At 38.8% G+C, this 12,860-nt stretch overlaps 1 long non-coding RNA gene across 1 annotated transcript in view; it reads right to left on the minus strand.

Annotated features, from left to right (window-relative positions):
• Positions 1–6,943, minus strand: part of LOC116661505 — a 45,586-nt gene extending 38,643 nt beyond the window's left edge. The window contains exon 1 of the long non-coding RNA XR_004317386.1: positions 6,885–6,943. This is a non-coding gene — a long non-coding RNA (uncharacterized LOC116661505). The remainder of the gene's footprint in view (positions 1–6,884) is intronic.
• Positions 6,944–12,860: the final 5,917 nt, after the last annotated feature.

The raw sequence follows: 12,860 nt of genomic DNA on the forward strand, positions 1-12,860 counted from the left end.
AAATTCTCCATACATGTTATAGACCCTATGCTATCCATTTTTGGACTGAAAGAGAGTAAAGTTTAAATGCCTTCATTTATTAAAATGTGTTATAATATTTAAAAAATAGGCCTTTCCAAACATATATTGAAATGATCTAGAATAAACCCTCTCCACAGGCCAAATAAGACTTACTACTGTTAAGTATTACTTACTAATTATTGGCATTACTAATTATTTTATCTTAACCACTATTTTTTTAAAAATACCTTATGATCTTTCACTGTACAATGCAAACCAAAAGAAAAATAAAACACCTTTCTATAGAAATTTGATGTGGGTCTTTATGTAATTTTGGTCTTTCTCCTTAGTCAAAGACGTTTTATTGCTTTAGCAAAAATTGAAACCTTTCTTTCCCACAGGATCTCCATCAATGGAATGGAAAAGTTTTATGGAAATTACCAAATAATAACACCTTTCAAATTTAATTCAGTCAACATTTATCAAATTTCTAATGTCAGGCACTTTGCCAGGTATTAGGGATACAAAAGCTAAGGGGGACAGAGATTACAGTCCAGTCGGTTAAACAAGTCTTTCTTCAAAAATAACATTTGATAAAGACAGTAAGAATAGAACATTTCTATAATGGGAACACATTTGAAGAGTCGGTCATTTAGGGCAATACCTAAAATATACTGGACATACTTCCCATCTGAATATTCAACTAGTTTGCTGTCAGGAAGTTTTCCCTCACATGTAACATAAATCCCTTAGTAACTGGAGAGAATGTAGCAGCCACTTAACCGCAAACATGCAGGCTGAGCATCCTCTGCGGTGGGGCCTGCTATCATTAGAGAAACAGGAATGAGACATCTGGTCATCATTGTTGCCTAGGGCTTAATATCGACCAGCTTCCTATTTCTCAGGTACATGCAGATTCTTTAGGGGGTTACATCTCCTGAGGGTGTTTACTGGTCACTGCTCCTGACATAGAGCCTCAAAGTTGAGTCTCCACCTGCACAAATAGGGGTCACGTATCATTTGTAAAAATCAAAGAGACTTCTTTCATCTGTAGCTATATGCTACTCGGTCACTTTCTTGCTCGGAAAATTCTTTTTTTGGTTAATATTTTTGTTGATATTAACATTTCCAGGTGTCTTGCACAACTTTACATATCTAAGAAATTTGTGGGAGGGGAGTATAACTCAGTAGTAGAGTGCATGCTTAGCATGCACGAGGTCCTGGGTTCAATCTTCAATAAATCTGTTTAAATAAATAAATAAATAAATAAATAAATAAATAAATAAATAAAGCTAGTTACCTCTGCCTCCCCAAAAAAGAAGTTTTGCTGGTTCAGCCATTTTTTTTTCCTATTCTATAAAAACTTTCAGAGTCACTCTTCATTAACTGAATACAGATCAACAACCACATTTTATAAATCCACAGGAGGTAAGGAAAGTTACTTTCAAATAAGAAAAATTAGAACATAAACTTCTGGGCTGTAGGTTTCCTCTTGTAAATTGTTTTAAGAAAAAATTTTAAGAAGTTAACAGATCAACTCCATATATGTTGTAAATCAAACATGTTAGTAACAACACGGGTTTTCCCAGCACCTGTCATGCACCTCACTCAGTGTTTAATGGAATGACAAGAGTGGAAAAAACAAGCAATATAAGTTTTTATTTTTATTTTCTTTTGAGAGGATAGTGAGATAAGTTTCTGTTTGAAAATCTGAAAGCCAGGAGCAGTTCTAATCTCTTCTTGTGTATCTAAAACTATTTCATGATTCGAGTGATGACCACATGCTATTAAGAAAGAACACATCACAAGCAGTTTAAAAACTGCACATTATTAGGGAATTAATAAGAGAAGTGACTTTGGGGAAAAAATGGCTAAAGGAGGGGTTGAGTAACAGAGAAGGAAAGCAAAACTTTTCTCTCTCAAATGGAAAAGAATAAGTAGTTGAAAATTTAGGGGAAGTTAGTTGTACAGAAACCTTCTGATTTGAAAAGGTTTAACCAAAAAAGTTCTGCCTTTTCTACTCAGTAAAAATATATGGTTAGTTAGTTTGTTTTCTCTAGTTTGCATGAGGGGAGGCAAGGCGAGAGACTCAGAATGGGATATTACTAAAAAGATAATACAGACTTGATTAGTTAGCACCAATACCCTAAATAGCCTGATTATTGGCTGTAAAAGTAGAAAGGCACTGACAACTGTAAGAAACTACAATTTTTTTTTTTTTTGCCAAACTGGTCTGAATTCCCAGAAACTTGGCCAAAACTAGGAGAAATTTTATAGAAGTAAGTTTTCTAATCAAGATTAGGGATGAAGTCAAAGATGGACCCAATTGTGATGAGCAGTAGCGACCAACAGTGAAAATGAAAGCCAAGGTTTATCAAGTCCTGCTCTATTTTATTTGTAGAGACTGAGTTTTCTGTTGTTTTAGGAGAGAGTTACTTTTATTTTATTTATTTATTCTGTTTTATTTTAAAAAGAACAGCGAATGAGGAATCATTATCACCTCCCTCTTGAGAGCACCTCTCGGTAAAGCCTGGTAGGTTAGTGGCTGCAAACAAAACTTCTTTCTATCACTCGGGAGGTCACCACTCTTACTGGCAGATATAACTTTGAGGAGTCAATAAAATTCTTAAACCCTGAATTTATAATGTAAAAATGATGATGTTATAAATTAATGAACACACTGAAAGACTCATTGAGAACGTATTAGCGTAATGAAATAAATTCAGTCAGAAACCCAATTTCAAATTATTGGGATATCTAATGCAAAATGTTATTAGACATTACTTACTGTCACCCCATTCCTTCTGCTTTAACTTTATTTTTTGTACTGAGTTATAGTCACTTTGCACGGTTGTGTCAATTTCTGGTGTACAGCACAATTTTTCAGTCATACATGAATATACATATATTCATTCCCTCTGCTTTAGACTCAAGTTCTTTAAAGATAATGATCCCCTGAGCCTAAAACATTAGAAAGCACCCTATAAATATGTATTTGATAAATAATGAATGGTTCATTCACAGTCTCTATCTCTCTCTCTCTATCTTTCATCTGTCTGTCACAATGTCTACTCACCCCAAAGGACTTTACAACCTAATTTTGAGAGGCTTGCTAATAACTGTTATGTAAGTCCCTACATAGTAAGGGCTGGAATAGTACTAGGAAGAAAGGCCTTCGGAGCACACAAGAGAAAGTCACTAATCCCAGCTGAGCATCCTGAAAGCTTTATGATGGAAATCACATTTGGTCTACAGTGAAGAGACCAGGAGACTAGGGAGAAATGCATTCCAGATATGAACAGAAGTAGAATGGAGGGGAAAGGGAAGGGTGGGTGGGGGATAAAAGAACATATGACAAAGCTAAAATACAAATCGCATGGGCCCAAAACTGGGAGACCAGGCTGAAAGGGAAGGTTGAGTTGAGACAGTGGAGGGCTTTGATGCCTACTTCTGGGGCCCCATCTTGCCTTCTTCAAGCATCTCTCTCCTCTAACATGGTGATCCCAACACTCTTTGATTATGCATGCCATATGTAAAAATTTCTAGTACCAACCCCAATATGCAAATACTAATTTTTAAATCACATACTAATATACACTACTGTATATATCATGTCCCTTGTCTAGGAAAGCACACGAAGCTTTTCTATGATGAATAATATTTTTATGAATATAAACTCAAAATCTGTTAACAATAAAACTCACACTTTTTGGTTCAAAATTTCCAATATGTTTTCTATAGGAGCTTATCCTACAGAAACCACTTCTGAAATGGACAAGGAGGTTTATTAGCACACTTGGAAAACATTTATCATGAGCCCACAACTTACCAGACACCATGCTGGGCACAGGGGATGCATGGGGAGTAAAAACAGATATAACCCTGGACACATGAAGCTCAGAATCTGGTAGAGGCCTCAGACTTTCATCAAATATTCACACAAGTGTGTGTAAAATTTGAGTTGGATCTGGCAATGGTGGAGAGGTCTGTGGAGCTATGAAAGCATGTATTAGGACAGCAAAACTAACTCAGGGGTCAGGGAAGACATCCTGAAAGAGGGAAAAATGGGCAGAAATCTGAAGACTATGAACGAGCGTGTTCCTTATAGCACTATTTGTAATAAAAACATTGAACAAACTGATTACTTGCAAGAATAATTAAATAAACCATCATACAGCCACTTAGTGAAATGCTATCCAGCTATTAAAGGAAGTAAGTCCTACCATGGAAACAAGTCTAATATATTGCCAAATTGTATCACACTGTATTTTATAAAATTTCATTTATGTTAAGAATGTTCCATACATATAGAAAAAGCTGAATATATACACATATATACATACAGACACAGAGAGATTGTTTGCTTTGGGGATTATGGTAGATTTTCACTTTTTACCTTAAGTATTTCTGTAATGTTTGAATATTGTGTAACTCTGTATTATGTTTATAATAATAAAAAAAATTTCAAAAACTGTGTTCTAGGTCTTGCATTTGGTTTGGGGGCTCAAGATACACAAACATGCACATGTAATTGTCATTCTGATACAGATTTATACGGTTGCATCAAACAATATTTTAAGTACACATTAAATGATGTGTTCTGGGAATATTTACTATTATCACTAGTGATTCTGAACTAATGACACAGGAAGCCTAAACTCCAAGTTGGCACCAAATTTATATTCAGTCTTGAAGGAAGGAGAGAGATGAGATGATTTCCTGAGATCTCCATCCTTCTCATCAGTTTCCTAAGGATTATAGTGCATAAAGTAAGATGTTTTGTTAAAGGGATAAAAACATTCTGTGGGTGTTTGTAAAAACAGAGGTCCTGGGAACCATGGGCTTTAGGGAGTTACCCAGCCCTTGCACCTTAAAACTGCCAAGGGTTTGTTAAAATGGTAACACAGCACTGCCGTGCGGTTCTCAGCTGTTCGTGTGCCAGGGGATCAGTGGCGAGCTTGTAAAACACGAGGATTCCCAGGCTTGCTTTGGATGTGCTGAGTCAGAATCTCTGGGGGACGCCTGGGGTCTGCATTGTAAGATTCTGCATCGTGGTTCTGCTCTAAGTAGCTCCAAACCCCACTTTTGGAAACACAGTCCTCTGTGGATCCAACTCCTGCCTTGACAAAGAGGGTGTTGCTGGCTTGAGATGAGGAAAATGCCAGAACAAGAAATCTTCTTCTTCCTGAGAGATTTTGAATAGTGGGTGAAAGGAAACTTTGAAGCCAATTAGGAAAAATGCTTTTCCTCCTTCCATTTCCTTAGACTTTATGAAAGGCGAGACGTCTTAATAAGAGCTGCTTTGACCCATTATCCATCTTTTGCGTCCTTAGTGAGCACTGGCTTATTAATTACAAGCCAGTGCCTTTCTCAATGCCTTTTGCAATCAGTGCCTTCATGTTCCTGGGACAGTAGGCTGGTTCATCTGAGCCCACAGAGCACGGTTATGTTACAGGGAAGCCATTTTAATGGGGGTAATTGAGGGAGGGGGGTGAGGAATGGTGGCAAGGGGGAAAATGCGTGATGTGGAAGGAAAGTCCTATCCTGTCCGTCAAGGAAGAACACTGTACTTTCTTAGTCTTATATGGACACCGATCAGGGACCTAGTTACTAGTATTACCCTTCCATAGAGGAGACCACTGCGACACTCTGACTATACCTGTTTCTGTAATTTAGAGGTCATGTTCTCTTAGAAAAGCAACATTAATGTTTTTTCAGTTTATAAAAGAACACATTACCTCTACGGTTTACCAATAGTTGACAGAGAATTTATAAAAAAGATAAATTAGACAACTGCACCTGCGATAATAGGGGTATTCTTTGTATTTAATACAAAATAATATTTAATACAATTATATTACAAATGCAAATTAGGGAGAAGGTGTAGCTCAAGTGTAGAGCACATGCTTAGCATGCATGAGGTCCTGGGTTCCATCCCCAGTACCTCCGCTAAAAATAAATAGGCCTAATTACCTCTCCCCACCAGGAGGAAAAAAAATACAAATTAATTGTATTTAATACAAAATCCTACCATCTATGAATTTCAGAGCATAGAACCAATCCATTAATTTTTTATTACTTTCCAGGTGTAAATCAATCTCTTTCTCCCTCTAGCCCCCCTTCTTTGTCTCAACAAATACTCAGAAAAGCAAGGGGAAATGTTGCCATCCTTTTCAGAAGGCCCTGATTTCCCATCCTTATAAAAAATTAACAGGCTTGAGGATAAAGTAATTAATAAAAATGACTGCTTTTTTCCAACCCCCAAATAATTAAGGTATTTCTAAACCCCACAGTAAACCCCCAATAAGTATTTCAAAATAGTGTTGTTTACTGGGCCTAAGAGCAGAATGCATTCATTTTTTTAAATTAAAAAATTCAGAGAAGTAGTGAAAATAGAACAGATACATCATTAATCTACTACCTGGGAACTACAGTTAACCGTTTAGTATATTTCTTTCCAATCTTTTCTATTACTATATGTGAAATTATATACATAAGGTCACAAAATATATACAATTGACTATACACAATTATGTTTTAAACTATTTTTACTTATAATACCAAGAATATTTTGAATATTATTTGAAAATAAAATATTAAAATATTTCTCCAGTTTCCCACCATAATTTAAGTAACACCTCACCTATTGTTGGACTTCTCAGTAATTTTCAAATTTCTTTGAACAAGAAACTAGGATGAAAAGTATTTTATTAGTGGATTTTAGAGATGGAATTGTCTATATTCCGGAGACAACCATGAGAAGCTGCTTCTAGCCATCAAAAAACTTTTAAGAACACGAATATCAATTCCAGTTTTAAGTTGCCTGTATCTACGTGGTTTAAAACAATCGCCCCCACCCCAGGCCAGCCGCATAGACTGATTACCTCTGGTATGTGTGCGAGGTTCCTGGGAGAATCAAGGAATGGGCTTGAGGATGGGCGGTGGGTGTGAAAAGAGGAAAACAACCGTGGTGAGTCATGAATGAGATCAAGTGTCCAGAGGTGACCGGTGTGGTGGGAAGAGTTTAAGTGCCCAGGAATTTGCAGAAGTATCAGAGGAGGGCGCTGTGCTTCCTAAGGACGGAGAACTAAAGGCTTGTGCCAATTTTATTTTAACTTTAAAAGGTCACGATGACCTCAGCTGATATCTATGAAACAAATAATGCTGACAGAATAGGACACAGTTAGATTTTGATTTTTTTAATCCACTGGGGGAGTCTGTCTTCTAACAGAGGAGATTTTAACATGTACCCGTCTCTTGTTAGCTCATTCCAAGCTTTTGGTCAAAAAAAAAAAAAAGAATACTCTTTATAAAAATTATTTGGAGTTTCAATTTTAAAATTTTGCTTTAGCTGTAAGGACTATATTTGCTTTGTCCTCATCCCCTATAGTGATTTGGAAGTCACATATTGTCACAGGTCAGGTTCCCCAAAAAACAGGAGGAGATTTGCCTGCAGGAAGTTTGCTAGAAAGTGCACTCAGGGGCAGTGTGAGGAACACGGGACTGGGCTGAGGGAGAAGGGAACTTCGAAGCAGTTGCAACAGGGGCCTCAGCCTAGTCTATGTGGAGCTCTGAGATTAGGGTGGCCCTTCTAGAAGATTCTAAATTGATGTGTGGGGGATGGGAGAGGGAGGGTTGGCAGGTGGAGAGGTCAGTCATGGATGCAGTCTGTCCCTGGATAAATGAGAGGGGCATGTGGCCACATCCTAAGGTCAAGGAATCTCCTCCACCTGAAGGCACATCCTGGGGAGACACCCACCCGTGAGCCTTCAGCCAACAGCACCCCCAGCAGCTGGGAGAATGAAAGTCTCCCTTCTGAAGGGGGGATCTGGGGGGACGATCTGGGGGTATCTGCAGTGCTCACTCCACATAGCTTCGTATTTTTCTGCTAGCATTTTCCTATAGATTAAAAAATACCTGGACTTCTTTTCTCTCATTTTGCCTGGTAAACATATAAATAACCTTGCATAGATGTTGTCTTTAATTTGGTTCTTTTTTTTTTTCAGTTGTTACACATGGGCACTGTTCATATCTGTGAATATTCATTTATATTAAATGCTTTAAAGTTAGTTTTTGCTACTGTATATTTCCACTCTAATTAGATCAGAAGTAATGAAAATTTTCATATATATATTTTTTCCTGAAGCCAATCTGCTTTATCAGTCAAGCAGTTCTTTTACTGACTGAGTGTCTGCAAACAGACATTTCTTTAGAGATCCTGACAAGCAGTATGATGGCCTTGCAGTTTTTTTGTTTTTTGTTTTTTTCCTCATCCTTAGAATGTCCTTTTCTATTTCTATGTGAACCTCATTGCATAAGGGTTGAAGTAATTAATTAGCCAATTTGTAGGTAATTCTTTCTGACAAGCTAGCCACCGTCCTTTAGCAAACGTGTAAAATGAGCAATCTAGGAGACATGCATTAAATTCACTAATTAAATTAAGTACCAAACCAAGGACTTCCAGGGCCCATGTTTCTTTTGTAAAGCAAACAGACGTTTTATAATTGATAACTACACTGCAGTCAATCATTTAATTGTAAATAGTGCCCAAGCATAAGGGTAAGTTTATAAAACAACATTCAATATCAAATGTACACCAGAGCCTGAACATTTCTATCATTGGATTTTCAGAGGCGTCTCCCCATGGATATTACTAATGGGAACATTTCTTCTGGAGTTAGAAGAGAGAATATATGGAGTGTATCATGCCTACTAATACCCTGGGCTACATTGGTGGTGTGACAAGAATGTCACTTGCCACATCTGAAAGACGTGACCACACAGGAGGGTAATTACTGCAATCTGTCCCCACTGCAGAGAAAGCATGACCCCGGTTTGGTGATACAGGCAAATAGTTCCCAGGTGATGGGAACTGGAGGCCATTGCAAGGCTCTCTGCCCCAAAGGAATAGGGCTTCCTATGGACTTGTCACCCTTCTTATTTTGCCTGTTACACTTTTATGTTCAATGGAAACAGCGGTGAATGGCGAAATCTGTAAATAGGTGTTGAATTTATTCATCTAAACCTCAGGATGGAGGTCTGGATTGGCACTGTGTATTTCAGAGTAGAGATTCACCAAGGAGGGGAGACAAAGTGCAAAGCGGACACGCTGAGGTGGTGGCCTGAAGAATACTAGAGCTTGAGTGCTGGGGGAAGAAGATCCTGTGAGGGAAACTGCTCAGAGCCTGGGAGCACCAGAGCACGTGAGCCCGTGGTAGGGGGCGGGGGCAGGGGTGATGCTGCTTCTGGCTTCCAAGTGGGAGAAGGAGAAGAAAGAAGAAGCAAGTGTGTGCTCAGCTCTGGGTCTGAGTCACCCCACAAGCAGCATCTCCTTCCTTTCCTGGAGGATGGAGCCAGAGGTCGAGCCCACACCCAGGGGGCGAGGTCTACCTCAGCTTGAAGCATCAGAGAAAACCTTCTCAGGAGATATGGACAGATACGAAGTCGCATTTGAGGTTAAGACACAAATACCTCTGCCATAAAAAAGAGTGACATAATGCCATCTGCAGCAACATGGATGGACCTAGACATTATCATACTAAGGGAAGTCAGAGAAAGGAAAATATCACATGATATCAATTCTATGTGGAATCTAAAAAAATGATACAAATGAATTTCTTATTTACAGATCAGAAATAGACTCCCAGGCATAGAAAACAAACTTATGGATACCACAGGGGAAAGCGGTGAGTCGGGGAAGGACATATTAGGAGTTTGGGATTAACAGCTACACACTACTAAATATAAAACAGATAAACAACAGTGACCTACTATACAGCACAGGGAACTATAGTCGATATTGTGTAATACCCTATAATGGAAAAGAATCTGAAAAAGAATAGTTTTATATATATGTATATGTAGAACTGAATCACTTCGCTGTACAACTGAAACTAATACAACACTATAAATTAACTATACTTCAATTTAAAAACAAGATAGGCATAACTCAGACTGCAAAGCCAAGTTCAGAATGATAGGAACAACTCATCAGAGGAGCAGCAGCGAGGACAATGTGTACCAGACCCGGAGCCGAGGGGCCCTGGGCTCTGACAGTAACAGGCGCCGCCCTGGACAATGCGGCCACTATGACTACCCGGCACCACCTCACCACCCTGGCGGGGCTCCAGCCCCCAGTGCAGCCCCTCCCATCCCAGAAGGCCCCTGGTAGGAAGCAAAGTTTGCTAAATAGGGAAAAGGAGAAGCTTAAATGCAAATAAATGAGTGGGGGAAAAAAAAAAAAAGAAAAGAAAAAGAAGAGAAACCAAAAGTTTCAAACAGAAAACCAAAATATTTCCTTTATTTCAAATTCTATGCTAAGCGGAATAATATTATATACCATTCGGGAAATGTGAAATAAAACTGTTAGACAAACAGAATATTTAATTTTTTTTAAAATCTAAGAGGAACAGGGGGGTAACAAAGGATTCATTGCATGTTACGTCTATATTCTAAGAGCTGATTTTAAAGAAAAATAGCACTTTCCCAAGAATTAATTTTGTCTTAGATGGTAAATTTATATTCATAAAGATTCACACAAAGAATAACACTGGTCACGCATCCATGCATTTATTTGTTCCTTTGACAAGTATTTATTGATGGTCTGCTTGCTTCTTGATGCTGGGCTGTGCACTGGGCGTGGCTGTGGTGAGCCAGGCCAGCCTGGTCCCTGTGCTCACAGAGCTCCCCTCAGTTAAGGGAGAAAGGCATCAGTCACATGATCATACCAATCACTGTAAAACTGAAACCACACTAGATATTTGATTGTAGGGACACTTGACTTTGAGCCATAAGAGAAGCTTTACTAAGGAAGTGACAATTCCAAACAGAGAGAACAGCATTAGCAAAGGCCCTGTGGCATGAAGTAACATGTCCTGAAAGGCCACCGTGGCATCTATCTGAAGAAGCAGGACAAAGAGTTTTATCTTTTCTTTAAAAAAAAAAATTCAAGTACAGTTGATTACACAATATCACATTAATTTCAAGAATTTCATCTTTATTCTTAGAGCAGTGGAAGCTGTGGAAGGGTTTTAAGCAGAAGAATGGCATTCTCAGAATTACATTTCCAAAAGATCACCCTGGCTTCTGAGTGGAAGAGAGGGGGAATGTGTGGTTTCTGGGAGATCAGTGCAGTGAGTTAGGTAGTTTTAGGAAGAGGCTACCAAAGTCATGTAGACAGGAGGTACCGTGGCTTGGGTTAAGGTAGAGAATGGATTTGAGATATTTAGGAGATACAATCAACAGGACCAGATGTTAGAATGAATATGAGTGAGGGAGTAAACCTTCCTACATGGCTGGTGGGAATGCAGTTTGGTGCAGCCACTGTGGAAAACACTATGGAGATTTCTCAAAACACTAGGAATAGACTTACCATATGGCCCAGTAATCCCACTCCTGGGCATATATCCAGAAGGAACCCTACTTCAAAAAACACCTGCACCCCAATGTTCATAGCAACACTATTTACAATAGCCAAGACATGGAAACAGCCTAAATGTCCATCGACAGATGGCTGGATAAAGAAGATGTGGTATATTTATTCAATGGAATACTATTCAGCCATAAAACCTGACAACATAATGCCACTTGCAGCAACATGGATGTCCCTGGAGAATGTCATTCTAAATGAAGTAAGCCAGAAAGAGAAAGGAAAATACCATATGAGATCGCTCATATGTGGAATCTAAAAAAGAAAAAAGAAAAGAAAAAGACAAATGAACAAAAATACAAAACAGAAACAGACTCATAGATATAGAATACAAACTTGTGGTTGCCAGGGGGTGGGGAGGGACAAACTGAGAGCTCAAAATTTCTAGATACTGACAGGTTATATATAGAATAGTTAAGCAAGATTATACTGTATAGCACAGGGAAACATATACAAGATCTTGTGGTAGCTCATGGTGAAAAAGAATGTGACAATGAATATATGTATGTTCATGTATAACTGAAAAATTCTGCTCTACACTGGAATTTGACACAACATTGTAAACTGACTATAACTCAATAAAATAAAATAAAATAAATATGTGAGTGAGGGAGAGAAGGGAGGTTAAGAGTGACTCCTAGACATCTGACTTATACAAAAGGAAAGATGGGAGTGCCATTTGCTGAGATAAGGGAAGTAGATGAGGACCTTGGCCTGGTGGATGAGAAGATCATGAATTTAATTCTGGACCCGTACACATACCTTTGAGACATTCACATGGAGATGATGTGTTGGCAGGTGGATAAATGGGTCTGAAGCTATGATGAAATGTCTGGTCTAGAGATACACATTTGTAAGTCATCTGAGAACATTTGTGATTGATCAGTTCGTGCAGGAAGAGAACACAGAGTTGAAAAAGAGAGGGGGACTGGTACTGTGTGGTGAATAGTTAATGGCTGAGTATAGGAAGATGAGTGTGTGAAGGAGAGGTGGCAGCCAGAGATGAAAGAAGACAAGAAGAGTCCTGCATCACCCAAGCCCAGGAAAGACTTTATTTCAAACAATGAGACTGACGAGCAGTGTCAGATACTGCTGTGTGATGGGGTCTGAGAGCTGTGATGTGTCCTCTGGATCTAGGGACACAAAGGTCATGTTGACCCTAGCAAGACTGGTTTTGATGGAGAAGTGAGTGGACTCCAGAAGGAGGCATTGGGGAAATATATGGAAAATGGCAGGAGTCGGGTGGGCAGTGAATATAGAAGATTCAAGTGCATTGGCTATGATGGGACAGCTGGAGAGATGGTTGAGTGGGCATAAGTGGCTGAGTGCATGGGTCCTTGGCTGTGACGATCGGATTCAGCTTAGAGAGAGATTCTACTTGAGGGGAAAGTTACTAGAGAGTGTAATGTTCCTGAGGAGAAGGGTGGGGAAG

Source organism: Camelus ferus, chromosome 35, assembly GCF_009834535.1.
Source record: "Camelus ferus isolate YT-003-E chromosome 35, BCGSAC_Cfer_1.0, whole genome shotgun sequence".
In the NCBI taxonomy this organism is placed as follows: Eukaryota; Metazoa; Chordata; class Mammalia; order Artiodactyla; family Camelidae; genus Camelus; species Camelus ferus.